The sequence below is a fragment of the Furipterus horrens genome, unplaced genomic scaffold, assembly GCF_987537825.1.
Source record: "Furipterus horrens unplaced genomic scaffold, mFurHor1.1.pri manual_scaffold_6, whole genome shotgun sequence".
Lineage (NCBI taxonomy): Eukaryota > Metazoa > Chordata > Mammalia > Chiroptera > Furipteridae > Furipterus > Furipterus horrens.
The window spans coordinates 98258045-98277393 of NW_028327176.1; the positions used below are offsets into that span (position 1 = coordinate 98258045).

A 19349-nucleotide genomic window follows, 5' to 3' on the forward strand; every position below is an offset into this window, starting at 1 on the left:
TTTCACACAATTACCTTTAATATTTCAGTTCTAGGATCTCAAAACAGAGAAACAAATAGCACATGGGGAACTGATCCATTCATTTGCAGATAACTTTGTGAAGTTGAGAATGAATTTTACCATGGTCAGTGGGTGAGGAGAAGCTACCAGCTGAATCTCTCTGTAGTCGCTGCCTCTACTCATGAGAAGCTGAATAAGGGGCCAAAGATGTGAGCCCAGAAAAAACAGATACAGTCCAATGCCACAATCCACTAAGAAGACTACAATAGGCAGCTAGAAAGTCCCAATAACATCCTGGCCATGAGCTCCAAAAAGTGGAAGTCAGTTACAATGAAAAGAAAAGACTAGGAGTTAGATAACCTGGTCCTATCCCACTTTGCTGCTAAGTAGTACTGTAACCTTGGGTAAGTAACTTCCCTGGGTACCTCAGTTCCTCAGAAATGAAAGGACGTATTGCATTAGATGATTTTAAAGCTACCTTTTCAATTGCAAAGCTATAGTAATCAAAACAGGATGGTATTCCTGAAGGAAAAAAAAAAAAAAGACGTGCAAATCAATGAAACACTATAAAGAAGCCAGAAATAAACTCATGTATATATGGTCAATTGACTTACAACAAGAAAAGACAAGAATATACAATGAAAAAAATGACAGTCTCTTCAATAAATGATGTTGGGATAACTGGACAGCCTCATGCAAAAAAAGAAAGAAAGAAAGAAAAGAAAGAAACCAGACTACTATCATACACCGCATACAAAAATTAATTCAAAATGAATTAAAGACCTGAAAGTAAGACCCGAAACCATAAACTCCTAGAAGAAAACAAAGGCGTAAACCTCCTTGACATCGGTCTTGGCAATGACTGTTTTGGTTCTGATACCAAGAGCAAAGGCAAAAATAAAGATGTGGGACTACATCAACAAAAAGGCTTCTGCAAAGGAAATCATCTACAAAATGAAAAGGCAACCTACTGAATGAGAGGAAATATTTGCAAATCATATATCTGATAAAGGGTTAATATACAAAATAAATAAACAAACTAATACAACTCAATAGCAAAACAAATAAACAAACATCCAATTAAAAATGGGCAGAGGATCTGAACTGACATTTTCCCAAAGAAAACAAAAGATAGCCAACACATATATGAAAAGATGCTCAACATCACTAACCATAAGGGGAATAGAAATAAAAAACAAAATGAGATATCACCTCACACATGTTAGAAGGAATATTATCAAAAAGACAAGAAATAAATGCTGGTGAGGATGTGAAGGAAAGGGAACACTTAGTGGAGATGTAAAATGATGCAGCCACTTTGGAAAAAGATATGGAGGTTCCTCAAAATTAAAAATAGTATCGCTACTTGATCCAGCAGTTCCATTTGTGGGTATTTATCTGAACAAAATGAAAACAGTAATTCAAAAATATATATGCAATGTTGAGTTAATTGCAGTATTATTTACAATAGCAAAGATATGAAAACAACCTAAGTGTCCACTTATGGATATATGGATAAAGATGTTATTATTTACACAAACACACACACTCACACACACACACACAAACACACACAATGAAATACAATTCTGTCATAAAAAAGAATGAAATCCTGTCATCTGCAACAAAATGTTTAGACTTTGAAGGCGTTATACCAAGTGAAATAAGTCAAAAAGAGAAACACAAATACAGTATGACCTCATGTTTGGAAACAAACAAAAAACAAAGTACATAGATACAGAAAATAGATTTGTGGCTGTGTGTGTGTGTGTGTGTGTGTAATGGATGAAAAGACTCAGAAGGTACAAACTTCCAGCTATAAAATAAGTAAGTCACAGGGATGTAATGTATAGCATGTTATGTATTCCTCATTTGAAACTTGCTAAGAGGGTAGATATCAAAAGTCCTTATCACAAGAAAACTTTTTTGTAACTATATATGGTGACAGATAACTAGACGTGATATGGTAATCATTTCTCAAGATATACAGATATTGAATTGTTTTGTACACATGAAACTAATAATATTATATGTCAACTTTACTTCCATTTGAACAAAAAAGGTGCCTTTTCACATATTTGATTTTGGCCTATGAAAGCAACCATAATCCTTAAATCCTAAAAGTTTGTGTTTTTAATAATTATAATAAAATGATATTTTAAGAAGATAATTTTTATAAGAAAATTCTTATAAAAAACTAAATTTATTAAATTGAGTAATTGAATAAAAATCATGAATTAAGAAGAAATACAGATTTTTAATGCATAACAGAATGAAAAGGTAAATAAAAACAAATGGAGGAAGGACAATAATGCCACAATTTATTCTTGGTCCTATATATGAAAACATTCCATTGCTGTTAAAAATTAAAAAAAAAAAAAAAAAGCCTAAAGTGGTGTTTGTACTTGTGGATATTTTCACAGGATTTTACATTATTCTTTTTCAGTGTATTTAACAGGGTCCACTTTTGGGTTTAAAATACCTCTTTTCAAATTCTCAAGCCCTATGAACATAGTGGAGGGACTGATTAAGTTTTAATTTAAGGGATTCTTTAATAAAAGAGATCCTTTCACAATGTATACATATATCAAGTCATCACGGTGTACAATTTAAATATCTTACAATTTTATAAGTCAATTTTACCTCAATAATGTTGGCAGCTGAGGGAGGATTCTGAAAAAGAGGTCAAGATGGCAACTATGATAAAAATCAGTGACAGAGAACCTGCTAGCCCAGTCAAAACGAACACAAGGCCCACAAGCAAATCTGCTCTTAAAGCATTCAGGTACAAAACATAAAAGAAGGGACAAAGAGACATTTCTTTACTGCCATGTGTGCGTCTTCTTGGATGCTGAGTTGCTTTCAGTACTTACCACTGGACAGAAACTCTAAAGTGGTTAAATTATTCTGCATGCTGTGGTTAAGTAATTGCTGTGGTCTTGGGAGTTAGCTATTTTTTTATTTTATTTTTTATTACTTCTGTTTTTTTTGGACATTACCTCAGGTAATTGACATTACTTTGGAATGGAGACTGTGTGACTACTACTTGGTGTAAGAAGGCCCTGGGTGACTTTTGTCCCTAAAGAAAGTTTCCTTTTTCCCTTCAAACTACTTATTTGATTATATTTTCGTAGGCTAGGTATTACTATAATACCCAGAAATTTCTCCTAACTGGAATAGGAATGAATAGCAGACTAGAGCCCTTACTAAACGTTAGTCAGCTCACCTGGCACTAGACAGTACATGTAAACACAGACATCATACTGTTTATGTCATTCTTAACCAATATTTGTTGAGAATGACTTACCCACTGTCCAAAGGAGGAAAAAGTGCTTAAGTTTGACTATGAACAATCATTTAAGGTAATCAGACAGTTATAAACACATGCAAATTATCCTTACTCTTCCATTTTTATAACCTCTAACTTTCACATAGCTCTATGATTTTATCTGTTTTTCAAAGGAAGAAAGGAATCCTATTAACACTGGCTTTGAAAAGGCCAACATGATAAGTAAATTAAAATACCAAATGAATACCTAGGACAAAAGTATTTCTAGCAGTGATCATTTTTCTCATTGCTTGATTTTTCAACATCTATTCCCTCCATACCTTTACTATAGTGTTATATTCATATACAATTTAAATAAACTTTGAGCAAATTATAAAATTATCATTCATGATATATAAAATTTATAATACCAATGTGAAAAATACAATGTATATGTTTGTTTAAAATATAATAAAAGTTAAAACAGGGTAAACTTAAAAAGTAAACACTTATATCACCTCTGGGTATTAATTAATCAACGATTGCATACTGAGTACCTAGTATGTTTCAGACACTGTTGTAGTTTCTGAGAATCATCAATGAAAAAAACAGATTTCAAAAAAAGAATGTAGTTTGTATAAAAATGAGGGAAGGATGCAAAAAACAATATACATAATATAATAAATTAATAAATGATTTCTGTGTTAAAAAGATGATATAAAAGAACAGAATCACGAGATGGGAAGTGCTGTATAGGGAAAGGGAAGCAGTATGAAATACTAAAATAAACAGTTATTAATTTTTAATGTGTAAGAGAAATAGCTTTTAACAAATGGGAGGGAGAAAAAAGTAAATTAGATAATTTTTCAAAAACCAAAGACGTAAGAAATCTGACCTAGAATTTTCACAGAACAAGACATGAAAATGTGCATCTGAGGAAGTTTGCAAAAATGATATATGTATATGAATTTCTTCTAACAATTCATAGAGCAATTTTTCTCATATATCTTACAGTTCTAAGAAGCAAATATCCCCATATTCAAATTGAACTAAATAGCAGCATAAAGCAAGTGATTCTAAGCACCCTTACTAGAGGAAGAGAAAAGATAATGGACGAGAAGTATACCAAGTACTGAATGTTAGGTCAGGGAAGGACGAACGATTTAGTCCATTCATTGTATTTTAAAAAGAAGAACAATGAAGGTCAGAGAAGTTAAACAATCATATCAGGGTCACCAATCCTGTTAGAGGCAAAGGGTAGGCATTTTATTTTGTCTAGAAATCATTTTCTACATTACCATGTTAAATGAGCAAAAAACTGTAACAAACTAGACAAATTAGTTTAAAATGTCCATTTACCAAAGATTAAGATTAACAAAACAATATAAAGCCTGGCTCAATTACTTTGCATAACTAATTGTTAAGCCTGTACAGAGCAAAAGTTTAGCTTGATGTAGCTGCATTTGCGTATTTTTGCTTTTGTTGTCTTTGCTCTAAAAGACATATCACAAAAAAAAATCGTTAAGACCAATTTCAAAGAGTTTAGTGTCTGTTTTTTATTTTTATTTTTGTAGAAGTTGTATGGTTTCATTTCTTACATTTAAGTCTCTAATTCATGAATTTACTTATGTATATGGTGTAAGAAAGTGGTATAATTTCATATTTTGGGGATCTGTCCAGTTTTTCTAACACTATTTATTATAGATACTGCGTTTTGCCCACTTTATATTCTTGCCTCCTTCATCATGTATTAATTGACCATATAGATGTAGGTTTATTTCTGGGCTTTATAATCTGTCCCATTCACCTATGTATCTCTCTTTATGCCGGTACCATGCTGTTTTGATTACTATAGCCTTGTAGTATAGTTTGATACAAGATGGCATGATACCTCCAACTTTATTCTTTGTTCTCCATATTTTAAATAAATCATTTGTTTATTTATTTATTTTTATTGTATTTTTTCCATCACCATTTATATCCCCATACCCTCTTCCACCTCAGAGAGGAAGGAAAGAGAGAGATTCAGAGATAAACAATGATTTGTTCTTCCACTTATTTATGCATTCATTTGTTGATTACTGCACATGCTCTGAACAGGGATTGAACCCCGTGCTCTAAGCAACTGAGATATCCAGCCAGGGCCTTCTTTCTTAATATTGATTTGGCTATTCTGGGTCTTTTGTGGTTCCACATAAGTTTTTGAATTATCTGTTCTAGTTCTGTGAAAAATACAAGGAAAGTATCAAGAAAACAAAAGGGAAACATACTAAATAAGAGAACATATTTGCAAATGATATATCCAATAAGGGATTAATATCCAAAATATATAAAGAACTCACACTGCTCAACATCAAAAAAACAAACAATTAAAAAGTGTGCAGAGAACATGAAGAGACACTTCTCCAAGGAGGTATATAGATGGACAACAGACACATGAAAAAATGCTCAACATCACTAATTATCAAGGAAATGCAAATCAAAACCACAGTGAGCTATAACCTCACACCTGTCATGGTAGCTGTTATCAATAAGTCAACAGACAACAGTATTGGAGAGGATGTGGAGAAAAGAGAACCCTTGTGCACTGTTGGTGGAGTTGTAAACTGGCGCAACCATTATGGAAAAGAACACGGGGGTTCCTCAAAAAATTGAAAACAGAACAACAATATGACCCAGCAATTCCACTTCTGGGCAGTTATCTGAAGAAATCCAAAACATTAATTCAAAGAGATATACTGTATGCATTTCTGTATTCATTGTAGCATTATTTACAATAGCCAAGATACGGAAACAGGCTAAGCGTCCATTGAGGTAAATGGATAAACAAGATGTGGTGCATATTTACAATGGAATATTACCCAGTCATTAACAGAAAATAAAATCTTGCCATTTGTGAGAATATGGATGGACCCAGAAGGGATTATGCAAAGTGAAATAAGTCAGAGAAAAGACTAAAATCATATTATTTCACTTATATGTGGAATCTAAAAAATAAAATAAATGAGCAAACAAAACAGAAACAAACTCATAGATATAGAGAACAAAATGAAGGTCAAAGATGGGAAGAGGTTGGGGAAAGGAATGAAAAAAGGTGAATGGAATTAAGAAGTATGAACTGTCAATTAAAACTCTCACATTTTTAAATACAACAAACTTATGCTAAAATTATAACTTAATTTCCTCACATAGCCTTCTAAAAAAAACCACCTGGTAATAATTAATGCCAATGTTGTAAATATATTCTCTCCTAATGTACTTGTACTTCCAAGATTTAATTTGTCACCCACAAAACAATAGTTTCAGTCTCATATACTATAAAACAGACTAAAAGAACTTGTAAATTTAAAAATGTGGAAAACAGTGCAAAGTTGCTATATTACCAATTAAGCAACTTGGAAATTAATTTTGCAAATATTAATGGCTGCCAACAGAAAAATACATAATATATTCCAGTTGTAGTACATAATACATTCCATTTGCTCCTTCACAAAGGGCTTCAGTTTCAATCAGAAAGTGTACAAGACAACTGTCTCTCTAAAGATGTAAACTAGACATTGTTCAGTCACTTTTGTTCTGAGAAAATTAAGAAAAGTTTATCTCTAGTCCTCACAATTTTCCTCAAATCAAAATGAAATATAGTATGCCCAGAAGAAATGCATTTTATATCTGTTCTCTAGAACATGGATTAAAAAAATAATAACATGAGAAAAATGTTAAGACAATTAGGGCTGGCCAAAAAGTTTGTTTGTTTTTTCCCATAAGATGCTTAATAGTGCTTAGTTGTCTTTAACTTCATTCAAAACAATTTTGTTAGATTGAATTAGGACAGCTGTCATATCAGCATGTATTAAAAAAAAAAAAAAACCTTATAAAAACTGGTGAATTTTTGAGTAGCCATTTTAATAGTGAAAATAAAAACATAAGCAACACTTTTGACATACTATATTTTATTATTTCAAGAAAGGTAAAAATGCAACCAAAATGAAAAAAAAAAGACTTGTGCGGTATATGGGTGGAGAAGGTGCTGGGACTGATCGAATGTGTCAAAATGGTTTGGGAAGTTTCATGCTGGAGTTTTCTTTCTCGGTGATGTTCAATGGCTGGGTAGGCCAGTTTAAGTTGACAGTGATTTAATCAAGACATTAATTGAGAACAATCAATATTATATTACACAGGAGATAGCTGACATACCCAAAATATCCAAATCAATAGTTATTGGTGAAAATGAAAAATGTGTCCTTAATTTTATAGAAAAAAACTATATGGTCATATTGGGTTGGCCAAATTATTATTACTATATTCAGAGTGAAGTCTAATTTCCAGCTTAAAGACAATACCATACATATAACATGCACAGAGCATTTGATAAACACAGAAAAATCCCAGCATAATCAAAATCCTGGGGCTCCCCAAATAACTTCAGGAATCCTGCACCTCTAATTTCCATAACCTCGATTTCCTACACAAGTCAAGATTAGAGCTTCTTGTATTGTGAACAAACTTCCTATCTTAAATCCCTTGGTGAATCTCCACTTCTCTGTGAGAAAAAGGAGAAAGTGTGATGCCCTATGACAAGGAATCCCGAGGATTACAAGATTCAAGCAAGTGGAAACAATGTCTCCTTTAATATTGACAAGAAACTACAATCTTAGTTCTCTTAGCTTCAGAAAGCTCACTCTTTCTTCCCCCCTTCATTCCCAAGATTCAAAAAGTTATGAAAATGTCAAAATATATATTTCATTACTGGATAACTCAAAATATTTAACATTTAAAATTAAACTGTTCATGTTGTTCTAGTCTTCATTACATTCAGATAGCTGTTTTCTACTTATAGATGTGTTCTTAAAACCCTAAGTGAAAAAAGTTAAATGAAAGATTTTATTTTTAAAAAATGAAAGAGGAAAACAGAAAGTGCCAGAGTTAGGATATACTATTTTCTATACACTTAAGCTTTAACTTTAAATAAAAAAGAAAATGCCAAATTAATCTGTTTTACTAATTTTTTTACACAGCTGTCATCCTTATGATGCTTTTAAAATGCAATAGCTTGCAACAATTGTTGCAGAAGGGTGGAATGGGGGTGAAGAATTGGTGAAGGAGTAGAAGACTAACAAGGCTGTCTGTAGCACATGTTATAAAAATAACACATAACAGAAAAAAGCCTTGGTTCCATTCAGTCAAACTACCTCAATTTCTTAAAATCACATATACTTAATAGTTAGAAGCCTTACATTCTTTCTCAGAAACATAATTTAAGAATATATGGAAACACCTCTGGAATAAGAAAAAATATTAATATTTATAAAAATATTGATATTTCTTAAAATTATAAAGCATAGATATTTAAACTGTCTCTTTTAAATGTATTTGCTAAGAAAATAAAACAATAGACTTTAAAAGAGTACCAAATCCATCATCATTAACTTTATTTTGGTAACTAACTTTATCCCTAAGTCTTGGTAACAAAGTTTAGCTTTAAGGCTAAATCGCCACACAGATAATTAAAACAACAGAAAGATAGAAGAGAGGGTTGCTCTTGCCCCATAAAATAGATTTGTTTTTAATTTTTGTGGGGAAGAAATTGGGAATATGGCTGAAAAAAAGTCACATCAGAAGATATTTTCACTGGAATTAGAAATAGCTCTGATACGCAGAATATATGTGTATAATATTTAACCAACTGTAACTCTACATTTATTAAGACTATCTTGTATGCAACTTCCACACTTACGGCAAGATAATACCCCAGTGATTGGAACATAGTAGGAACTCAGACAACATTCTTTGAATTGAATAGATTATATGAAAAAGCCAGTGTGTGAGGTTTTGGCCATATACTATCTTAGAACACAGAGAAAAGAATACGGGGAGAAAAGCAAAACCATACTGAGATAAGGAAAGGCATCACAGACTGCAGGACTTCTATATACACAGCCATAATGTGAGTAGATTCAGACCAGCCCGAAGTTTGAGGAAAGAAAGCTGGTTGGTTATAAAGGTTTCAAAGAGAACTGAAACTGTGTCTACATGATATTAAAAGTTTCATGAAGTTCCTTATTAGTTTTACATACCTGATTGATTTTTTCCTATCAAATTAATTAATTAATGCTGTGTAGACAGAGTGATTTTTTTGCTGCATTTTTCTCTCTCAGACGGTTGTCTGTCATCTAATCATATGCCTTATCTCACACAGGTTTGTAGTAATGATGTTTATGGTTAGGGAAGCTTCTTTTTAATATAATCAAATTAAACAAGGAGGAATACTTCATGTTTATTTTCTAAGTTTAAATCACATTTAATACTAAACTCTCAGACACATCTGCAACCAGCTAAATTGTTTCATTTTGGATTATATACTGAAGATGAAAGGTAGAAATTTAGAGCCTTCATACATTCTATTTTCAGCATTACCATTAATATACTCTAGGTATGCTATTAGTTAAGAGGCTATTAATGTCCACCACATATACGTGTGTATGTATATATGTACTGTAATTTCAAGGACTGCCTGCAAACACCAAGAAGCTAGAACAGACAAAGAAGATCCCCTAGAGCCTTCAGATATCAAAGGGCCCAACTGACCCCCTGATTTTGACTTCCAGTCTCCAAAACTACAGGACCACACACTTCTGTTGTCTTAAGCCATTCAGTTTTTGTTACTTTGTTACAGGAAACTGATACACTAACATAAAGGACTAATAATGTTTTTAACTTTTTAGGATTATCACGCTAGTACTCAAGTAAAATGACATCATTTAATGAACAACAAAAACATGAAGTCTGAAACAAAATGAAAAAAGTGTTTAAATTGACATGTTAAAATTAAATTGGGAGAGGTCCAAGACAGAGTAGATGGAAGCTACACTATACCCACCCAGGACAAAATTGGAATTGCAACTAAATTATACAAAAATCATCCTGAATAACCAATGGAACAGTAGCTGGAGAGAAGCCTTATAACCAAGGATATACAGAAGAAATCACTTCACCACAACAAGACTGGTAGGAAGTACAGAGGTGTGAGATGACTGGCTGGGCTCCCATGCAGAGCAGCTGAAGTTGTGGAGGGATATTTCAGCGACTTGGAGGGTTCCTCCTGAGAAGTTTGGGGTCTAAACCCTAAGCTGGACTCTGCAGCCTAGAGCAACAGAAACAGGAAAGGAATCCAAATAACATCTGGCTGTTAAAGCAGCAGGATTTCTGTCCACATGGGAGAGATGACCAGAGACACATAGAGCCTCTTAAAGGTACAACACACAAAATTTTGTTTGCAGCCACTTACTCTGGGCTCTGGTGGAGAAATTGCAGAGAAGACTAGAGCCATGAAAGGAGAGTCTGGGGTTGGTGGCTCTATGGAAATAGCTGAAGGGTTAGTGACCAGGATCCCTGAGCTGAGTCATTCCCCATATTGCAGAAGCCTTCTTAATCATGCAGAATGCTCCCATAAATGTAGCATCAGCTTGGGAGAAGGGGTGGAAGAAGCAATGGCCCAACTATAGGAATTCCTCTTCCCCAAACCTGTAGAGCTTAAGCTAGGCTAATGAAAAGTACAGATAGAGGTAAGTTCACTAATTAAGTCTAACAGAAAGCCAGCAGGTAGGGGTGGATCTCTAGGAACTTTGAGATTTTAGCTGACCCTTCCCCCAGGTGCTGGTAAAAGCTGGTCTTGATGTACAGACATCTTATTTCTTCACACGCCCAGGCCCAGCAGAGGGAGCGACAAGCTGTGAATTGCTGATAGTTCCAAACAGGTTGCACCAGTCTTTTCAGTTCTACCTAATATGTAGAAAAAATACAAAGAGGCAGACCAAATGGGAAGGCAAAGAGACAGGCCCCAAGTGAAAGAACAAGAGAAATCTCCAGAAGAACTAAATGAAAAGCAGGCAAACAATCATGAGGATATATACAGAAACCACAAAAAATGCCCAGTCAGAAATAAAGAACGCAATATCTGATATAAATAACACACTGGAAGGAATAAAGAGTATAACAGATGCAGCAGAGGATCGAATATGCAATTTTGAAGACAAACTAGAAAGAAACACCCAAGCAGAACAGCAAAAAGTAAAAAGAATTTTTAAAAAACGAGATGAGCTTAAGAAATCTTTGGGACAACATGAAGCATAAAAATATTACAGGAATACTAAAAGAAGATACCCTGGCTGGTTTGGCTCAGTGGATTGAGCGTCGGCCTGCGAGCTAAGTGTCGCTGGTTCGATCTTCCAGTCAGGGCACATCAGAGAAGGAAAACTCTGACTCCAAAAAACCTCCGCTGCCTTGCGGCATACCTCTTCAGGGGAAAGGCTAAGGGAGTAAACCCCGACAGAAAAATCCGGAGCCGGAGTCCCTAAGGCGGTTTGACGTTGTAGTCAACACCGGCAACTCCTGCGGCGCACCTGAAGCCAAGCTGTATTGACTCCGTCTTTCCCTTGGACCCTTCAGCTGCGAAGAGAGGGGGGGTCTGCTGCATGGGCAACAGCAGACCCTCCATATCACCCTGCCTAGGCTCTGTAGCTTCAGCTTCACTGGAGAGGACACTCCAGCGTCATCGCAAGATGTCGATTCAACACGGGAGGAGACAGATACCGTGTCACTCCCGAGTCGGACTGCACAGCCATTCTCGGCGGTGCAGATAGACTCTTAAGAAGCTACACCATCGTCTCTCGAGATGGACGGCTGCTGACGACGACTAAAAGAAGAAGAGAGGAAGCAAGGGATCAATGACCTATTTGAAAAAATAATGACTGAAAACTTTCATAACCTGGTGAAGGAAAAAGACACTGAAGACTAGGAAGCACAGAGACCCAAACAAGAAGGACCCAGAGAGACCCATGCCAAGACACAACCTAACTGAACTGGCAAAGCTTAAAGACAAGGAGAGAATCTTAAAAGACACAGAAGTAGTTAGTTACCTTCAAGGGAGCTCCCATTAGACTGTCATTTGATTTCTAAACAGAAACATTCAGACCAGAAAGAAGTGGCATAATATATTCAAGCTGATGAAAACCAAGGAACTAACCCAAGGCTACTTTATCCGTTAAGATTATCATTCAGAATCTAGAAGAAATAAAGAGCTTCCCAGACAAGAAAAAGGAATAGGAACAGAATTTAGGTATGGGGATCATTTGGAGGGTTATCAGCTGGGAGGGGGAAAGGGGAGAATGGGGAAATGGGGTAATAGTGCAGGGATGAAGAAGCATAATTGGTTGGTATGAAACAGAAAGGGAGAAGTTAAGAATAATACAGAAAAAGGTGAAGCCAAAGAGCTTATATGCATGACCCATGGATGTGAACTAAGGGGGGTGGGATTGCTGGAGAGAAGGGTGTTATTGTGCAGAGGGGAGCAAAGGGGAAAAAAATTGGGACTGCTGTAACAACATAATCAATAAAATATACTTAAAAAATAAAAGAAAGAAAATGGAGGGTAAAAATTACATGATCATATCAATAAATCCAGGAAAGCTTTTGATAAAATCCAGTACCTATTTATGATAAAAATTCTCAGCAAAGTGGGAATGGAGGGAACATAACTTAACATAAAAAAGGTCATATATGACAAATCCACAGCCAGCATCATACTCAATGGGTAAAAACTCCAAGCATTCCTATTATGATAAAAAACAAGATAGGGATGTCCATTTTCACTTTCTTTTATTCAACATAGTACTGGAAGACCTAACCACAGCAATCAGACAAGAAGAAGAAATAAAAGGTATCCATATTGGAAAGGAAGAAGTAAAATTGTCTTTATATGCAGATGACATGATACTGTACATAGAGAACCACAGGCGGATTTAATGGTGGGCACACCGGGCGCATGCCCTGGGCCCCAAGCTCTGAAGGGCCCTGCAAAACTCCAACTTTACACACTTTTCTAATGACATCAACTTTGGTTTCATTACTACGTTGCATAAAATATGGTTAATATGTATTTTTATTTTCACTGTCTCTCTCTCTTTTTTTTAAGGGGCCCAATATTTTCTTCTGCTCCCGGGGTCTCAACTGACCTTAGTCTGCTTCGGAGAGAACCCTAAATTTCTACCAAGAAACTAAAATAACTGATCAATGAATTCAGTAAAGTAGTAGGACCAAAATTAATAGGCAGAAATCAGATGCCTTTTATATGCTAATAATAAACTATCAGAAAGGGAAATTAAGAAAACAATCTCATTCAAAATTACTAAGAGAATAAATACTAGGAATAAATTTTACCAAGGATGTAAAAGACCTGTACTCAAAAATTATAAGGCACTAAAGAAAAGAATTGAAGATGATACAAATACATGGAAGCACATACCATGTTCATGGATAGAAAGAAGTAACATCATTAAAATGTCCATACTATCCAAAGTAATCTATAGATTCAATACAATTCTATCAAGAGACCAATGATGTATTATTTCACAGAACTAGAACAAGTATTTCAAAAATTTATATGTAACCACAAAAGGCCCCAAATAGCAACAGCGATCTTGAAAAAGAAGAACAAAGTTGGAGGTATCAAGCTAATATTGAACTATACTATAAGACCACAGTAATCAAAACAGCATGGTGCACTTCCAGTCAAGATGACAGCATAGACAGACATGGCTCACTTAGTCACCTAACCACATTAAAATTTCAACTAAAATATAGAATGACCACTACTTAGAACCATCAGAAATTGAGTTGAACGGAAGTCTGTCAATATGGAATTAAAGAAACCACATTCATCCAGACTGGTAGGAGGAGCACTGATACAGAATGGGCTTGTCCCACATCCACATGTGGTGGATAAAAATTCAGGAAGAATATTTAAGGAGCAAGGAGTCCATGTCCAACATCAGGCACCCTAGTCCAGGGTTCCATTGCCAGAAAGATAAGTCCCCATATCTTCTGGCTGCACTAACCAGTGGGTATTGAGTTGGTGAAAGAAACTGCTGGTGCCCCACGCAGTTCCTCTTAAAGAACATACACAGACTCACCTTCTCAGACTCACTCCCTCTAACCTCCAGCACCATGGTAGTAACTTGAAAGGCACCAGTGGCATGCTTGGAGAAACTGAAGTGTCTGGCATCAAGGCAATCAGAGGCCATTGTTCCTTTTCTAAACCCTCCCTCCACAGAGACACAGAGCCAGCAAGCTGGTGCCAAATCTGAGATTCCATCAACCTGGCTAACACTATTTGACCTGCCCTGGAGATCCTCAGAGACTCTGCACCACCCAACTTATGGGCACACCCAAGTTGCTTTTCCATATGAATGGCTGGTCTTGGCTCATGCTTCACAACTTTCTAAATCCTATCAAAGAAGCAACAGCTGGCCTTAGTGAGCTCCAGGCCCAGCAATAGCAGCAGCCAGCCTAGATTCACAGTTTGGCTTTGCTTGGGAATCTCTAAGATCAGCACATTATCAGCCATCTCAAATTGCTTTATAGCTCAGGCAGGGTGCCTTGGGAAAAACATAGGTGGGGGCTAACCTTGGTCTGTACCACCCAGGAAACCCCAGGGCCAATGAATCCAGTGAACAATTACAGACCATGGTGGAGCACCACCAGCCTGCCCTTGCACAGCTGGTATATACAGGGCTGAGGTCGGCATTAAGTGGTCACAGCCAACCCTTGCAGCTGACTGGCCTGGGAAAATCTCTCTCATTGATATGCCAACAGCAACCAAAGCTCAACAAGAGGAGGATGTAATCAGTCCACATGAAGGGCACACCTCGAGTACGCAGCTTGAGTGTCACTGGACGCTACAGGAACCTACTACATTAGGCAACACTACCAAGACATGGAGCCAAAGATGCTCTACCTAATACACAGAAGCAAACACAAGGAGGCTGCCAAAATGAGGAGACAAAGTAACATGGCCCAAATGAAAGAAAAGATCAAAACTTCAGAAAAAGAGCTAAACAAAATGGAGATAAGCAATCTATTGAATGTAGAGTTCAAAACAATGGTTATAAGGATGCTCAAGGAACTTAGTGAGGACCTCAGCAGCATAAAAAGATCCGTTCAGAACAAAGGATACATTAATTGAAATCAAGAACAATTTCCAGGGAAACACAGTAGAGTGGACGAAGCAGAGAATCAAATCAATGATTTGGAACATAACGACGAAAAAAACAACTAATCAGAACAACAAGAAGAAAAAAGAATTTTAAAAAAATGAGAATAGTATAAGCAACCTCTGAGACAACTTCAAGAAGTCCAGCATTCACATCATAAGGGTGCCAGAAGGAGAAAAGAAAGAGCAAGAAATTGGAAATCTATTTGAAAAAATAATAAAAGAAAACTTCCCTAATTTGGTGGAAGTCTAGGGAACAGTCAAAAACAAGATGGATGCAAAGTGACCCACTCTAAGACACACCATAATTAAAATGCCAAAGGTTAAAGATAAAGAGAGAATGTTAAAAGCAACAAGAGAAAAGCAGGTAGTTACCTACAGAGGAGTTCCCATAAGACCATCAGCTGATTTCTCAAAAGAAACTTTGCAAGCTAGAAGGGATTGGCAGGAAATATTCAAAGTCATGAAAGTGGAGACCTAAGCCAAGATCACTCTGCTCAGCAAAGCTATCATTTAGAATCAAAGGGCAGACAAAGAGCTTCCAGACAAGAAAAAACTAAAGGAGTTCATCAACACCAAATAATACTATGTGAAATGTTAAAGGGACTTGTTTTTTAAAAAGAAGGTCAAAACTTTGAACAATAAAACAGCAAAAATACATATTTATCAACAATTGAACAAAAAAAAAAAAAAACTAAGCAAACAAGAACAGGGACAGAATCATGAATATGGAGAGCATTTTTATGGTTGCCAGTGGGAGAGGTATGTGAAAGAACGGGTGGAGAGGTGAGGGGTTAAGAGGTACATGCAGGTAGTTACAGAATAATCATGGGTATGTAAAGTACAATACAGGAAATGGAGTAGAGAAAGAACTTATACGCATGACCCATGTACATGAACAGTGGTGGGGTGATTGCCTGAGGGAGTGGGGGTGCTGGGTGGAGTGGGGCAAAGGGGGAAAAATCGGGACAACCGTAATAGCATAACCAATAAAGTACAATAAAAAAAAAAAAAAAAAGCATGGTAGTGGTAAAAACAGATACACAGATCAATGGAACAGAATAGAGAGCCTAGAAATAAACCTATGCCTTTGTAGTTAATTAATATTTCTCAGAGGAAGTAAACATGTACAATGAGCTAAAGACAGTTTATTCAATAAACAGTATTGGGAAAATTGGACAGATATGCATAAAAGTGAAACTAGACCACCTCCTAAAGCCACTCACAGAATAAACTGATAATGGATTAAAGACTTAAATGTGAGACTCAAAACCATAAAAATCCTAGAAGAAAATAGAGGCAGTAAAATCTTAAGTATTTCTTGTAGTACCATTTTTTTTCTGATATATCTCCGCAGGCAAGGAAAACATAACGGAAAATAAACAAATGGGACTACATCAAACTAAAATGTTTTTGCACTGCAAAGGAAACCATCAACAAATTAAAAAGAAACCCACTGAGTGGAAGAATATATTGTTTCCCTAATACATCTGATAACGGGATTATGTCCAAAATTTATAAAGAACTTAAAAAACTCAACACCAAAAAGCAAACAATCCAATTAAGAAATGGGCAAAGGACCTGAGTAGACACTTCTCCAAAGAGGACATACAGATGATGGCCAATAGACATATGAAAAGATGCTCAATATCAGTAATAATCAGCCCAATGCAAATTAAAACCATAATGAGATATATCACCTTACAGCAGTCAGAATGGCTATTATCAATAAGTCAATCAACAACACGTGCCAGTGAGGATGTGGAAAAAGGGGATGTTGGTGGGAATGCACATTGGTGCAGCCACTGTGGAAAGCAGTAAGAAGTTACCTCAAAAAATTAAAAATGGAACTGCTGTATGACCTAGCCATTCCGGCAGTATTCTAGCCATTGTAGCAGTATTTACAATCACCAAGATTTGGACATTTACACAATGGAATACTATTCAGCAGTAAAAAAGAAGAAATTTTCACCTTTGAGACAGCATGTTGGATCTGGAGGACATTATGCTAAGTGAAATAAGCCAGTCAGAGAAAGACAAATACCATATGATTACACTCATATGTGGAATCTAATGAACAAATTAAACTAACATGGAAAACAGAATCAAATTCATAAAGAACAGGCTGACAGTTTTTTTGTGAGGGGTGGGGGGTATCAAGCAAAATGGGAAAAGTACTCATGCACATGGACAACAGTGTGGTGATTGCAGGGAGGAGGGTGGTATATGGGGGATAAATGGTAAAGGAAAAAATACAATAAAACAAATTTAAAAAATAAATAAAATTCAATTGATTTTCTTTGCATGATATGGCTACCAAACAAGTCATGTATTGTCTTTTTCCCTCAATACCTCAAACCAGATGTTCCTGGGTTGGATAGACAATTAACAGGCAGAAGGAGAGACACAATCATACTTATTTATCTTCCTGCCTCTTGGTGTCAGGTGAAAGTTTCCTAAATAAAGCAGAGGAGTAATTAATTTGTTTGCTGCAATTAGGGATCCTGCTCTCCTCAATCTATATGGTGTGTCTCTTCTCATTAAGACTAGTGTGCTCCCGAGTATTCAAGAAATAACCACTAAGACCACCTTCTTTCCAAATGGAGGTAACATAAGCAACAAGGAAATTCATTTGGATCCATGTTAATTATTTGTTCTTTTTCAAGATGGAGCTTCCCATTAAAGAATAAAAGAAACCATACTTTTCTTAAAGCTAATAAAAGCATGCCTACCTTACTCAAGAGCTCTTTCTTATAGTTGTTTTGCTTCAACATTCTCATTAATTGGTATGTTAATGATTTAAATGTGAGCATAGCCTCACTTCTTCAGGGGAAAAAAAAAAAGAATAATTGGGGCATGGTCTTGGATCAAGGCCATTCAGTAAAAATAAAGTAGGTCAGAAATATCAAGGCTACCACAGAGTTGTTAGATTGCCTGTTTTTGTTATTATATGAATATACACAGATCTTTTATTTAACTTTGATTTATACAATGTAGGATATTTTAAGAGTATTAAAAACTCAAATTATAAGATATCAATTGTTATCTTCATTTCATGTTTTCATAGAATATCTCTGAAAATGTGAGTTTACTGGGAATGTTAAAAAAAACTTACCCTTAAATTGAAGTTCTTTACATTTGCCTGGAGGAAACTGATTGGTCTAGGCCCCATATTTAGCTGTTACCAACTCCTTATTTTGTTTTCCCTTCTAAGGCTTCCAATTTATACAAATACTTATCTGAAACCTTTTCTAGTGTTTTTTTTCCAAGGTACTATTTTCTATAATGTGTAGAAGTAAAATAAGGTGGTAGTTTCTAATTCAAACCATTAACCATAGTCCCAAGATTATAATGACCTGTAATGTACTAATATACCAAGATAAAAACTTGTTTGGGTAAAAATTAGATAGTAGTTAGGAAAATGTATTAAAAGACCCCTTCGGTAGTAAATTAGTAGAGGCATAGTGAGTACAAATTTGGAGACACAGATTCATGCCATTTATATTTAAAGTAGAAGTTGAGATTTGTACATTCAATCAGTCAAATTCTACTTGGGTTTAACAATATGACCCTAAGATGTGGTAAGAGAGAACTCTACGCTGAGCCTGAATGTCACAAACACAACAATATCAACTTTCATCGCTGGCACAGAACGCAAATCATCAGGGCCCAAAGGAAATACTTCTCCACATTTCTCAAGACAAAACGACTACTGCCCAGGAATGCCATGAAGGTTTGTGGGATGTATTACTACTGACAGGAAATGCACAGTGCCCTGGGGAGCTGGGAGGATTAAGTGGTAGAAATGGAGAGGTTCTCAAATCCTCTTTTCAGACAGTGTGTATGCAAAGGATTCTTGCATTACGAAGTACCGTTTTCAAATAGTGCCAAGGATCCATTTTCTCCCTTCTCTGGTTTGTGATTTCAGGAATTATTGAGGATGACATGTGGTACATGGGCCTTCATTTCAATTCTTGCTCTTTGCCCTGCAAATTTTGGGGGAGGTCTTGAGCAAAACCTGGATCAGACACGCTA

General features: G+C 35.7%; 1 protein-coding gene across 5 annotated transcripts in view; it reads right to left on the reverse strand.

The window, feature by feature from the left end:
* The window catches only part of SUPT3H (SPT3 homolog, SAGA and STAGA complex component), a 502007-nt gene that overhangs the window by 262247 nt on the left and 220411 nt on the right, over positions 1-19349 (reverse strand). The gene's annotated exons all lie outside the window — the stretch shown is intronic.